A 16,141-nucleotide genomic window follows, 5' to 3' on the forward strand; every position below is an offset into this window, starting at 1 on the left:
TAAATCTATCTATTCCCTGCATATAAGTGGGTGAGATAAGTCAGCTATACTATCCTTGTATCGTACATTGCACAATGAGAACGGTATTAGTTTAAGAGCGTAAGATATCATAGTAATTTAGGATCATTTGGTTAGAAAGATCGAACATTTCTGAAGTATTAGGAATAAATGTAAAGTAGCATATATAACTCTGAGCTGCGTGGGTGTCACCATAGCCACAGCTGCATATGGGAGAGCAGCTGCATGTTTAAGAGTCGAAGAAATAACATCAGGATTTATCATCCGTCTGACATTTAATAGCTCTGGCAGAACTTTACTGGAGTTTGTCACAAAAGCTTTATAGGTACGTAGATTCACAAATTTGTTTAAAAAACACGATGAGCTAGTAGCGTTTGCTCTATAAGTTGAACATTATTGTCGACCCGATAGGCAGGGAGATAGCTGATTATGATATTAACCACGAGGAGTTGCATTAGTTTCTAAGCATAAAATATACAGTGAGATAAAGAATGCAGTCAGAAAATGAAGAATATTTGGAGTAAAGATATTGAGGAGCTAGAACAGACTTTAAAGGAGAAAGAAATTTCGGAGAACCTTATAACACAAGTTTGTTATGAAAATGGAGGTAACAAGTATTATAAAGCACCTTCAATAATATAGGTGAAACAGTAATCGATAAATCATAGCTGTTTAAATATCAGCTGTTTCAATTTACGCTGCATAGAAAGTTATACAATGATAACATAAGCTAAGAGAGAAATCAGTTTTATCAATTCAATTTATAACAGAAATGATAAACTACCCGTTCATTTCGAAGAAAAGAATTTAATGTAGGTTATTGCAATATGTTAAATGAACTAAATGATATATTATGTTTCATCAACGATATAAAATAAATAAAAATGTCTTAAAATTCTTGACGGTTTCTATAATCTTGAAACGTACATGAAGAAAGTCAAAGTATGTATGATAGTAAATAAAGACAAGCAAGAAAGTAGTGATACTGAATGCGTGTAGGATATATCTAAAGTTCTCCTCACTTAGAAAAATTATTGCACAGTTTGCATAAACAACTACAATCTAAACAAAACAGCGATCTATACAGGCAACTATTATTCTTGGTTGATAGTGTCTCTGAATGTTGGAAATGTTTTCCATGGTGACTGTGTTTCTTATTATGTGATGAGCAAAGCAAACAGCAAGAGCTGTCGTAAACAACAGCAATAAAGGTGAAGAAGGAAAATAATAGATTTCCTCTAAATGCCTACACAATATATTCAAATAAGGTGCGCGATATTCTTAAGAGGTCATGGTTGATCTTACTTTTAAGTCTTTGGAGAAAACAACAGAAAATTAGAAAAAAAACATATTGTCAATCAATAAACTAGGACTTACACTTAAATAACCAACTTGTAAATTTAAATAATCCAGTAAAACTAACTACTCAGCGACTATACAGTTTCTAAACAGACCTGATAATGCTCCAGTGCGTAAGATTTTAAAGGATAATAATTTGACATAGATCAAGCTATGGAAAGAAAAAATAAACAACAAAACACCAGCCATTGAACCATGTGATAGACAAGACGAAACAAAATTAAAGACTTCTAACAATAGATTGACGATACGTCATAAAGGCTCCATTTCCGCGGTACGAAGTCTCCTTGTCTTCTTGGCATTTTATATACTTTTTAATGTTTTAAAAGAACAATACTTCATTGGGGAAGCGGAGTTTCAGCGGACGTGCCGGATGACTTTATCTGTGTGCGAAGATGTCGGACAAGTTACGAATTATTCCGCGACGTTGAGTTATGGCTGGTTTGAGCAATTGTGTCGGTGTCAACATCTGTAAGGAGCTGGATAACGTGTCTGAGAAAAGCTTCTAATGAATTCAGGTGTTTTTCATCGAGGCCGAGATCATTTTGAGTTGGCACTGGATCAACGTGACAAGTTTACGCCGGTGCGACATTTTATTTAAAACGTGAAAGAGTTTCTACTACGAGTTTTCAAAATACGACATGTTTGCGAAATCAACTACAAGTTCTCCACAAGCGCGCCACGTGACTCTTATTCCGCTACTTGAATCCTCCAAAAAGTCTTATTAGAGGGAATCACGGGGATACATCTATAATCTGCGTCACTGGCAGCCCCTCCTACGCTTGCTTTAAAATACATGTTGAAGTCAAGCAGAATGTTTTGGGAAAGTTCTTGTTGGTCGTTCAACCTCAGCGAGACATTGGACACAGTTTTGCAAATATCATTAGACTTTCTTGTTGGTCGCCTTAATTATTCTGTTTGCAATGCCACAAACACTTGATTCCGTGCGCTGATACCTTGTTTGGAATTTATTTGGTATGAAAGTTCTCACAGAATGTTGCTTTGTATCGAATCTGTGATCATCGTGAGGAATGAAATCGTAGATGTTAAACGTGGTCATTGTCAGCAGCCAAACGTAACAACTTTACCGTGAGCAAGGATACTATCATGCCAGATTGAATCGTTGTTTTGGCCTCGCTGTTGTACACGACATTGTGTTTGGCACCAAAAATAACCTTGCGAACGTTTCTGCAGAACCCAAATACGTATACGAGAGTGAAATCGTGTTGGAAATATGTCCCTAATCATCGCGTTGTAAAGCCAAGATTAAAATGGGGATTGTCTCAAGGTTACATCCTCTACTATGTGTAAGCTGTATTTGGTATGATCAGCACGTCGCTTGTTTCTTTAACGAAACTATCTTCTTGATGTCCATTTGTCATACTTTAGAGATGCCACAATATCCGTCAACTCTCTCAGTAGTAAATGTGACCACTTCTGGTGTGACTTTGAAATGGACCTCAGAATTCAATGGCGGTATTCAGCAAACGTTTCCATTCCGCGGGACCGCACATAGTATAGAAGTTTACGTAAACGTCATGATAGTTTCTAACCGAGGCTGTAAAATGCTACACACATCATCCGTAACCGGACTGGCGCCAGGAACAATGACCTATTTCCAAGTGATTGTCATTAACTTGCTAGGATGAAATGATGGGGCTGAATCATACAATACCTGAGACACTTCCTGGTAAATGAGCTCCGAAATCCATCAAAAATTCATCATCGTATTATGAAAGAAAACTTAAAGAACTTTTATATCTATGAGATAAAAGGCACTTTGATATTTTAAGGTTAATGGTTGTGACGGTATTGATATCGAACTGTTTTAATGGCAAGAGACTGAAGATGCCACCTTTATGTTGAAATAAGAAACAGCTTAACATTTGATTTTTGGTAATTAAGCAAATATGTCAGTTGAGAAAGTAATAGTTCAACAGCGATTTTAAAACACAATTTTTATTATTCGATATTCTTGTCGTCATTGAAAACAAATACTTTCTTATGACTTCTTCAAAATTGAATACATTATAGTTTACAAACATGTTACAGACGCTGTTCCATCTTGGAAGGCTTAATAGAAAACAAAGACTATTATTATAACCAATAACTAGTTTTCTTTTCATACATTCACTAAAATATGTCCACAGAAAAGCGCCATACATTGTGCAGCAATAAGATTTGAATAATTTAATATTTTATATTCAAGGAACAGTTTCTAAATTTACGTACATGCATGTTGGCTTGAGTACACAAAAATATGCAGTTTCTCATCATATCTTCATCATCTGACCGATTGGATTTTAAAACACGACCCAAATAGGTATAACTGTTGACATATGTAAGACCATGGCCGAAAAGAGGTACAGAGGGAGGAGATTGTAATTTGAAAGAAGTTTAATGAAAGACCATGCATATAGATTTTTGTGTATTATAGATGATATATACGTATTGTTCACATATCTTTAAAATTTCTTTAAACGTGCGATAGAAGGAGTTATCAATGACAGCAAAAATAAAATTGTTATGAAATGAAACATTTGGTGTCTACTGTAACCCACGTGACAATGACCAGTTCACAGTCTAACTCGTCTTTGTATATATTAAATAAAAAAGGGGAAAGGACACCTACCTGCTACTCCCTATAGGTTACATGGAATGAGCTGGATACTATACTTCTCCAACGCACACAGTACAACTGTTTGCTATTCCATCTAACTAGAGTATAAACTACGTAGACGGGTATTTGAATATTAATCAAGTTTATGGAAATTTCTTAGAAATTGTCAAAGAATGGCTCTTTATGTAACTTATGTGCAATACTGATTCACAAATGATGAAATAAATAAGTAATATTCCGATTTAGTGATGTCACGAAAATTCACCCATTAAGCAACATTTTAAATAGTACCCAACGACTAACCCCATCAAATGCCTTATTAGCGTCTAAAAACATGCTGTCACAGTTCTACATGATAGTTGACAGTTTCCTTAAAGGCATAGAGGCATAACTCTGTTGAATTCTGTTTTTCAAAACCAAATTGATTATCGAAAATTGTGACTTTACATCACTGTAATATAATATATTCAAATCTTTTTGAAATAATTGAAGCAAGAGATATTGTTCTATAATTCTTTCTGTCCGTGAGGTTACCAATTTTACTTCTCAGTAGTGAGATAACTGTAACGTTTCTGAAATCTTCTGGAACAAAGTTATGTACAAACATACAATTAAATACAATCATCAAAATGACATGAAGTCTACTCTCTGAAATTTAAAATGTTCCACATATGAAAAAATCTGATCCTAGACATTTACCCTCTTTGTATAGCTTTGGGGCGTTGGATCTCAAATAATCTGATTAGTTCAATAAAACTAGCAGGGGCCTTGAATGATGAAAGAACACAATTCTTAATCCAATCATAGCCATATTGAGTAAGGGGCCTTGAATGATGAAAGAACACAATCCTTTATCCAATCATAGCCATATTGAGTAAGGGGCCTTGAATGATGAAAGAACACAATCCTTAATCCAATCATAGCCATATTGAGTAAGGGGCCTTGAATGATGAAAGAACACAATCCTTAATCCAATCATAGTGATATTGAGTAAGGGGCCTTGAATGATGAAAGAACACAATCCTTAATCCAATCATAGCCATACTGAGTAAGGGGCCTTGAATGATGAAAGAACACAATCCTTAATCCAATCATAGCAATATTGAGTAAGGCTTCAAAGTGATTTTTCCACATGTTGCATGTGCTATTTTGGACATGGCTTCCGTCAATGCAAATTGGTAGCCTATTGGAAATTGTTGTATTTTCTTTAACTTGTTTCCAGAATTCACGTTGGTCTAAAGTTTTTAATTTATCTGCAAGCGTGTCTGCTCTATGTTTTAAGCCTTCCTTTCTACATAATCTGGGGCCCCGAGTGGCCGAGTGGTCTAAAGCGTTCGCCGTTACGGATCACTGCCATCTCACCTCTGTCTGCGCCGGTTCGAGTCCAAGATTCAGCCAATGTAGATATGTGAGAAAGCATGCCAGTAGCTTCTCGTGGGTCGGTGGTTCTTTCCGGGGTTTTCCCGGGTTCTTCCTCCACCATTAATACTTGCCGCCATATATAGCCTATCGTGTGCTGAAAAATGGCGTTAAATCCCATAACAACAATCTACATAATCTAAGAGCATACTTAAACTGAGTTTTAATTTAATGAATTAAATGATTACGAACTGTAACCAAATGTGTGAAATAGATGAACCAACCGATGCAATCTAGTTTTGATCTCCCTCACGAACAAAACTTAATAAACTTGGGGCATACATTATCAAGGTAATTTACGGACTCTATATCAAGAACAAGTCAATAAATTAGCCGTTATTTGTTATGGAATAGTCAGATTTATCATTACTATATAACGGACACTGAAGACGTGTACAACCCTGGTTAAAGAACTGAATACCGATCAAAACATATTCACACGTATTATGGGGACAAAATGTTATTTAATCTTGTCGCTGGCAGAGCAAGTTATTGCATGAACTAAGAATAACAACGTTTTGGTACATAAATCTCATTTTTACTATCTGCCATCTTCTTTTTCCTTGGGGAAAGGGGTTGGGATGGGGCGATCCCTCCCCCGTCAAAATTACACGCATGCGCGATTGATTTTCGCTTAAGCCTGAAATATTCCGTCCTACATCAACTTTTGCGTGCAAACATTTCGATAACTTTATTACACTTTTTTCTTGACAAGTGTTTCTTCTGCGGTGTTTCATTTTTTGTTCTAAATACTTTCAACAGTGCGAAAGCTTGCAAACTTTCATTCCAAAGGGTAAAGCTCGATTTCTTTGGAGCTGACAGGTCCATATACATGATCAAACATATCTGAAAACTCCATAGACACGATGTATGTTGATCATGTCAATGGAGAGGTCAGATCTGATGATATGGCTATGTTGTTGTCAGATATGTTGATCATGTATACTGAAGTGTCAGATATGTTCACAAATTTTGCGCCATGGCTGAAAACATGAATAACTGGAAATCAGAAGTCTTAAAATGAGGAATTTGTTCTCTTACCGTAGATGTCAACGGTACATACATACATACATACATACATACATACATACATACATACATACATATATATATATATATATATATATATATATATATATATATATATATATATATATATATATATATATATATATATATATATATATATATATATATATATATATATATATATATATATATATATATATATATATATATATATATATATAACTTATTTTAAAGAATGTGGACTTACTTAGACCTTTACTTTCAGGGACCACTTCAAATACCGTGGGAGAGGGATCATGTTATCACAGCACTAGATGATGTTTGTCATACTACAGTTAACATGAAAAATTTGAAAAATAAACTCGGTAAACTCGGTGAACATAGACAACACACTTTAAAACACACACACACACACACACACACACACACACACACACCTGGATATATCATGCACAACTGATCCAATACTAATATTAATTTGTGTATATTCCATTCACATTAATTGTTAATGTTGTGTAGTTTTGTACAGTTACAGTTAATAATAATAATAATAATAATAATGAGGACTTTGTATAGCGCCTAATCTTTAGAAGCTCTAAGCGCTTTACAACATTAGACAACGCCTATAACGTAAAAAAACAAATATAATGATATTATTACAAAAAATAAACACCATGAAATTAGAAAACATAAAAACATGTTGAAAATATTTAAGGTTGGAAACATTATTAGGTCTTTAAGTTTGTTCTTGCAGTCGAAATAAGTGAGTTTTAAGAGCACTCTTGAATGGGATCACTGTGTCTTTGTGTCTAAGTTCAGTGGTCAATTCATTCCACGTTGCTGGGCCATGGTATGCAAAAGAACGCTGTCCATATGACTTCGCTTTCGTAGTGGGAATAATGAGTATACGATTGTCAGAAGAGGAGCATAAGTATCTTGCTGGTGTGTATACATGTGTGAGGTCTGATAGATTAGTTGGACTGAGTCCGTCAGTGAAGTGTAGCACACACACACACACACGCACACACACACACACACACACACACACACACACATATATATATATATATATATATATATATATATATATATATATATATATATATATATATATATATATATATATATATATATATATATATAATTTTGGTGGTCATATAGTGATTGTGGGTTAATCAAAGGCGAAAAATAAAAAGATTTAACAATTTGATCAATTTTGTTAATAAAAATGAAATACCTCTGGTTTGTACTTTTCATTTTTAAGAGTTATGGAACATTCAGCATAAGAATGTGATTCCGTTTCTATTGTTATTCTAGACCTATGAGTTGTTGTTGTTTTGGGTTTAACGCCGTTTCACAGGGTAATATATGCTATACACGTCGGCCAGTAAAACTGGTCGAGGAAGAACCAGGGGAAAAACTTGTAAGAACCACCGACCCCCGGGAAGCTACCGGCAAGTCTTCTCATTTACCCAAAATGACTGAGCCCGAGGCTCGAACCAGTGAAGATAAAGGTGAGATGACTGTGAGCGCTTAAGAGCACACTGTCATCCGTGAACCCACTAGAACTATGATAGCCAGACTATGAGAGCAACACATTGTCTTTTCAATTGTTCTACACTGCGGTCTTTTCCATCGTTCTAAATGACAAACTATGTTAGGTAAGAAATTACAGCTTCCACAATTGATTTACATGTTCATTAAGTACCACTTATGCGTTGGAAAAATATTATTTTCAAAGAGTTTCGTCGGTGCATAAATAATAATTGGCACACTTGTGAATTACTCTCTCTCTCTCTCTCTCTCTCTCTCTTGCATGTATATATGGTACACGTGATGTAGTGATGTATACTAGTTGTATAACAACAGGTTATGCAACTATAATACGTCACGTGTACCAATGTAGTATGCAAGACAGAAACGAGTACTTACAACCCGAGTTAAACTTGGTGGTCAGATTCGTTCACACTCCCCGTGATATACACGGTAAACAAAACCGCACGTGGCGTGGATACAGCCTAGTTACAAGTCGGTGACCTGTACTAGCTTTTGAAAGGTAGGTACACTCTTTTTCTATTTTCTTCACCAAGGAATAATTTCTAAATTTGAGATCGTGCAAGATCAGCTAAAACGGGTAATTTAAGCAAGTATTCGGGTGTTCTAAAATTAAAACTGGATATATTTGCACTTTCTGCTTACCGTTACTCATCTTCATGTTTTATATTTCTTCTGACCTATGCTAATCACTGACTGACATGTTCTAGCACATTACGAATTTTGCTATCACTACCAAATGTTTAAATTCATAAGCGATAAATTTAAGTTTTGTTCAATTTTACTCTTTATTTCATCTCTGGGTAAATCTGAAACATTTCTTAATGCTAATCGGTATTTTGACACATGAAATAATATTGCTGTGTCTACGATTTTCTTCTCTATTTCATAGAGAGCTTGAGTGAAATGTCCATTTATACAGTGAACGATGTTTTTTTAGTTTTATTATTATTATTATTATTATTATTATTATTATTATTATTATGTTCACATATGCGATCGATAGAAAAATCGAAGGTAAATAACTTTCTCACCAGTAATGTGTATTAAAATAAATTTAAAGGTAATACAAGTGTTTATATCTTCCATACATGTATCAATTATAATCACCTACAAATCTTGCCCTGTGTGTATGCTTACGTCTACGTTGTACCCCCTCCGCCATATATTTTACGCTTCCAGTATAGCATGCCTATGGTTCTCACCATCATTCATCATTCAGTCATGTGCAACCAACTTCCTTTCGGCAACTCTAATTCTCAAACCATGTCATCAGCACCAAAATTGGTTGAAAAAAAAAATATATCGCCAGGTTTATCTATCCATGGCACAAATTGTAAAGTCAATGGCTGGTGGCATTAGTCTGTTGCAATCTTCGATTTTTATTCTTCCTTCTATCGTTCGTTACGAAAATATAAAATAATACTTTACACCTTTGTTTTCTAAACATACACCAGTGGGCTCGTAAACCCACTACAGTAAGCCGACGTAGTGACGTTAGCATGTATCACCAAATGGAAAGTCAAACCAGTTTTTGGTGGGGGTACGGTAGGGTGGGGGCGAGGTAACGAAATGAAATGAAAACGTGACGTCCCGATGTTTTGGGCTCTAGGAGACAATGCGATCGTTGACAATAAAATCAATAATGAAAATAAAGCAGGCCAATTGCCACTTTTGCGGCAAATAAAAATAAATATAATTTTATTCACAAAGAATGTTGTAAGAACAATTCCGTTGATTGCTGCAGTTTTTTTTTTATCATTATGCCAAACTGCTGTCCAGGTTGAGCGTCCGCTCCTCTTGCACTGTACTTGTTAACTTTTCATCTTTATTCACCAAATTTCAATACAAAATTTACTAAAATAAAAACTTAAATTGAAGCTGACACAGCGGTTAAACCCGTATGTTTAACAGTGGCGTTGTTTACCAACGTCATTAGATAACAGTTTGTTTTTATGCATATATTATCTTGTCATGAGTTATAAAATATGTTGTCGTTTTGTATTGCACCTACACATGCGCATCAGAGTGAATTGTCTTTATGTTCTGCATGGCGGTCAGGGTTCAGGCACTGTGGTGTGTCATCCGTGCTCCATAAATACATTCTGTAGTTTTTAAATTTCAGAGACAATTGAAGTAAGCGAAATGTAGTTGCTGGGATTTTTTTTTTCTCTCACCTGTATTATGCAGTCTTTTGATCTTGATTTAGTGACAAGGACAGGAGTAAGAAGATCAATTATATTGTATAATGCGAGTATTGGATGGCTGTATGGTGAGTTTGCAAGTACTGGTATGACTGTGTGGTGAGTTTGCAAGTACTGGTATGACTGTGTGGTATGCATGCAAGTATTGGTATGACTGTGTGGTGTGTTTACAAGTATTGATATGATTGTGGTATGTTTGCAAGTACTGATATGTCTGTACGGTGAGTTTGCAAGTACTGGTATGACTGTGTGGTATGCATGCAAGTATTGGTATGACTGTGTGGTATGCATGCAAGTAATGGTATGACTATGATGAGTTTGCAAGTACTGATATGTCTGTACGGTGAGTTTGCAAGTACTGGTATGACTGTGTGGTATGCATGCAAGTATTGGTATGACTGTGTGGTATGCATGCAAGTAATGGTATGACTATGATGAGTTTGCAAGTACTGATATGTCTGTATGGTGAGTTTGCAAGTACTGGTATGACTGTGTGGTGAGTTTGCAAGTAATGGTATGACTGTGTGGTATGCATGCAAGTATTGGTATGACTGTGTGGTGTGTTTACAAGTATTGATATGACTGTGTGGTATGTTTGCAAGTACTGATATGACTGTGTGATGAGTTTGCAAGTACTGATATGACTGTGTGGTATGTTTGCAAGTACTGGTATGACTGTATGATGAGTTTGCAAGTACTGATATGACTTAGGTGTTTTTTAAGTACTGGTATGACTGTATGGTGTATTTTCAAGTACTGGTATGACTGTGTGTCGTATTTAGTAGTACTGGCATCACTGTAGTGTTATTTAAAGTACCAACATGACTGTGATGTATTTACAGATACTGGTATGACTATGTGGTGTGTTTGGAAGAAATGGTATGATTGGGTAGTGCATTTGCAAATACTGGTATGACTATATGGTGGGTTTACAAGTACTGATTTGCTTGGGGTGTGTTTTAAGTACTGGTATGACTGTGTGGTGTGTTTACAAGTACTGGTATGACTGGGGGCTGTTTTAAGTACTGGTATGACTGTGGTGTATTTACAAGTACTGGTATGACTGTGTGGTGTGTTTACAAGTACTGGTATGACTGGGGGCTGTTTTAAGTACTGGTATGACTGTGGTGTATTTACAAGTACTGGTATGACTGTGGTGTGTTTACAAGTACTAGTATGACTGGGGTGTTTACAAGTATTGGTATGACTGTATGGTGTGTTTACAAGTACTGATATGGTTGTGTGGTGTGTGTGTTTACAAGTACTGTTATGACTGTGTTGTGTGTTTACAAGTACTAGTAAGACTGTGTGGTGTGCTTACAAGTACATGTATGACCGGTGGGTGTTTCAAGTACTGGTATGACTGTGTGGTGTATTTGGAAGTACTGGTACGACCGGGGTGTGTTTCAAGTACTGGTATGACTGTGGTGTGTTTACAAGTACAGGTATGACCGGTGTGTGTTTCACGTACTGGTATGACTGTGAGGTGTATTTAGAAGTACTGGTATGTCTGTGCGGTGTATTTGGAAGTACTGATATGACTGTGTGGTGTATTTGTAAGTACTGTTATGACTGGGGTGTTATTTGCAACATGCAGCTCGTATTCAAAAAGAAAAATCATGCATATAAATGATAACTTCAAGTGCGTAATGGCAGCTTTGTATACACGTGACATCCAAATTTATATTGTGATAATTTTATCATAAATTATTTTAATTGTTATATATCATTCCTTTCTTTTTCTTTCCTCCTAACTTTTCTATTTAGCCAAGACCGTCTCATTTGTACATATCCGCAAATGTTAACGAATAATTGTAAGAACGAAAGATGTTGCTTAGGTACTAATAAAATAAAGTGTAAGTAATATCAAGTATAAACGTGAATAATAAAAGCAATGTAATATTATTTCATTTAACTACGTATTAGTTCACACTCAACACTACTACACTTAAAAAAAGAAATCGCTCTGCCAAAATATCATAATCAGGACGACAAATACACACGCCTACACCCCCTTGTAAACAGTGTTATCGATCAAATACACATGCCTACACCCCTTTGTAAACAAGGTTATCGATCATCGGAGTAAAGCTAATAAGATTCATGCCTTGTTCCACCCACGAACATTCCATTATCGTTCTGTTTTCATTAATGTGCTTTATGGTAGGAAGTAAGAAATGTAATATTTCACAACCTTCCCATTTCCTGTTTAGCCGTGTTTCGTGGTTCCTTTTAGCATATGCTTGATTGTTGTTTAACGGTACTATGAGCACGTCTTGGGGGCAGAGGACAGTTTTTATGCACAAATTTAAAGCTGCAATCACCGGCCTAGTATTTAAAAAAAATCATAAAAATTAAAATGCACAAGTGAGGTCAAAAAGGTCCATATTTTTGGATACCTGTATTTAAACAAAGCATGAGAATATTATCCACTTGACCAGAGAAGTCAATGGCAGTTCATAGCAGAAGAAGTTTATGCACCACAACTCCAAATTTATACCTGCAATTTTCACGACCGAACGTAATTTTTGACACCATGTGATGCCCACAGTGCAAACACAAGCCCTTTTCCTAGATGATAATTTTGCAAAACAGTGTTTACTAAATAGGCTGATGCAATTGGAAACAGTTGTCATCCAAGCCGTATTTTAGATATTCTACTTCCCCCAAACCCATGTGTTTACTGCTATGGGAGGCTAGCTCTTCTTCCTAGCCGACTATTGGTATTTCACCATCTACATACTGCAGGGTAACTATGGAAGGTGTACTTGTCTGACATCAGTTTCAAGAACAACATAAGCCCGAAACACCTATTTCACAGATCTATCCATTGCTTTAATTAGTAAACAATGATAGCTGAAAAAGTCACATAATAGCCTTAAGTTAAGATATTTGACAGGGGCCAATTTACAAAACTATCCCCTGCCACCATTAGCGCCTCTTCACAAGGCACACCGAGGCAACCGCTCCATGCTGGCTGTCACGTGCCTCCTACGATAATTATATCTAGCTCCGAGCCCCCCGTCAGCAATGTCAGAGGTGTAGGTGAATCAAAGACTCAAGGTGAAAGGTATAACAATTTAATAAAATATCAACGTATTCAACTATTTTGATCGACAATATCTCACACGTAATTCTTCGACAAGAGCAAACAATGACCTAATCACAGTTGCCAATTAATGTCCTCATATGAAATTAAAGTCTTAAGAGAGTGTGTTTCCCTTGAGTGTTGACTCTGTTACTCATCTGTCTGCCTCTTGTTTCTCTCCTTTTGTACCTTAGTACTCTCGACTCCTTGGTCTCCTAGCACTACCGGAACTCTCTTCCACACACTCTCGTCCGATACTACGTCCCAGCCCAAACTGCTAAAGTCATAGTAGACCTACGTATTCTCAAAGTATCATCCTTCTCTCCGATTCTCGGGTGTCACCTCTTGCTCCCACCTGGAAAGCTTCCTGTGGAATTAGTTAGAATGGACGTATAATCTAGTCTGCTTGCTCTAATCTCGGGACGATTAAACACACTCTCACTGACCTATCATCAGAATAATGGCAAATACAGTATCAGATAAACTCGCACACTCATGTCTAAATATTCCTTACACGCTTGGTTCTACAAATAATTGCGATATAACAATAACAATATTATCAAAGACTTCTGAAACATGCATACACATCCATAGTTGTTAACTTCTCGATATAGTAAACTCTCATCAACAACAACAAGCATATGCATTTCCTACCCTACGAATTATAAACCATACATTTAATACCCACATATAGCCACAAGGTAAGCATAGACTAGTGCGGGGACGGGGGTGGTTACAAAGTTTTTGGTAAGTTTAATAGGAAAGGATGCACCGAAATCCAAACCCCTAGATCATGGCAGATTTTTGTGCAGGAAGGAAGTCCATGGAGGTGAGACCATGAGTTATCGCACTGGGTGACACCAACCCTAGTGACGCCACTGCATGACGCACCTGAATAGATCAGCGACATTATGATGTAAAACGTTCTAAGACCGCCATTATGTCATGCTGTACCTGTATAGATCCATGACATTATGGTGTAAAACATTCTAAGATCGCCATTATGTCATGACGCACCCGAATAGATCCATGACATTATGGTGTAAAACATTCTAAGACCGCCATTATGTCATGACGCACCTGAATAGATCCATGACATTATGGTGTAAAAAATTCTAAGACCGCCATTATGTCATAATGCACCAGAATAGATCCATGACATTATGGTGTAAAACGTTCTAAGACCGCCATTATGTCATGACGCACCTGAATAGATCCATGACATTATGGTGTAAAACATTCTAAGACCGCCATTATGTCATGACGTACCCGAATAGATCCATGACATTATGGTGTAAAACATTCTAAGACCGCCATTATGTCATGATGCACCTGAATAGATCCATGACATATGGTGTAAAACATTCTAAGACCGCCATTATGTCATGATGCACCTGAATAGATCCATGACATTATGGTGTAAAACATTCTAAGACCGCCATTATGTCATGATGCACCTGAATAGATCCATGACATTATGGTGTAAAACATTGTAAGACCGCCATTATGTCATAATGCACCTGAATAGATCCATGACATTATGGTGTAAAACATTCTAAGACCGCCATTATGTCATGATGCACCTGAATAGATCCATGACATTATGGTGTAAAACATTGTAAGACCGCCATTATGTCATAATGCACCAAAATAGATCCATGACATTATGGTGTAAAATGTTCTAAGACCGCCATCATATCATGACGCACCTGAATAGATCCATGACATATGGTGTAAAACATTCTAAGACTGCCATTATGTCATAGTGCACCTGAATAGATCCATGACATTATGGTGTAAAACGTTCTAAGACCGCCATTATGTCATGACGCACCTGAATAGATCCATGACATTATGGTGTAAAACGTTCTAAAACCGCCATTATATCATGACGCACCTGAATAGATCCATGACATATGGTGTAAAGCATTCTAAGACCGCCATTATGTCATAATGCACCAGAATAGATCCATGACATTATGGTGTAAAACATTCTAAGACCGCCATTATGTCATGACGCACCTGAATAGATCCATGACATTATGGTGTAAAACGTTCTAAGACCGCCATTATGTCATAATGCACCAGAATAGATCCATGACATTATGGTGTAAAACGTTCTAAGACCGCCATTATGTCATGACGCACCTGAATAGATCCATGACATTATGGTGTAAAACATTGTAAGACCGCCATTATGTCATAATGCACCAAAATAGATCCATGACATTATGGTGTAAAACGTTCTAAGACCGCCATTATGTCATAATGCACCAGAATAGATCCATGACATTATGGTGTAAAACGTTCTAAGACCGCCATTATGTCATGACGCACCTGAATAGATCCATGACATTATGGTGTAAAACATTCTAAGACCGCCATTATGTCATAATGCACCTGAATAGATCCATGACATATGGTGTAAAACATTCTAAGACCGCCATTATGTCATGATGCACCAGAATAGATCCATGACATTATGGTGTAAAACGTTCTAAGACCGCCATTATGTCATGACGCACCTGAATAGATCCATGACATTATGGTGTAAAACATTCTAAGACCGCCATTATGTCATGACGCACCTGAATAGATCCATGACATTATGGTGTAAAACGTTCTAAGACCGCCATTATGTCATAATGCACCAGAATAGATCCATGACATTATGGTGTAAAACGTTCTAAGACCGCCATTATGTCATGACGCACCTGAATAGATCCATGACATTATGGTGTAAAACGTTCTAAGACCGCCATTATGTCATGACGCGCTTGAATAGATCCATGACATTATGGTGTAAAACGTTCTAAGACCGCCATTATGTCATGACGCGCCTGAATAGAT

The sequence above is a fragment of the Sinohyriopsis cumingii genome, chromosome 1 (assembly GCF_028554795.1).
Source record: "Sinohyriopsis cumingii isolate HCF-2022 chromosome 1, ASM2855479v2, whole genome shotgun sequence".
NCBI lineage: Eukaryota > Metazoa > Mollusca > Bivalvia > Unionida > Unionidae > Sinohyriopsis > Sinohyriopsis cumingii.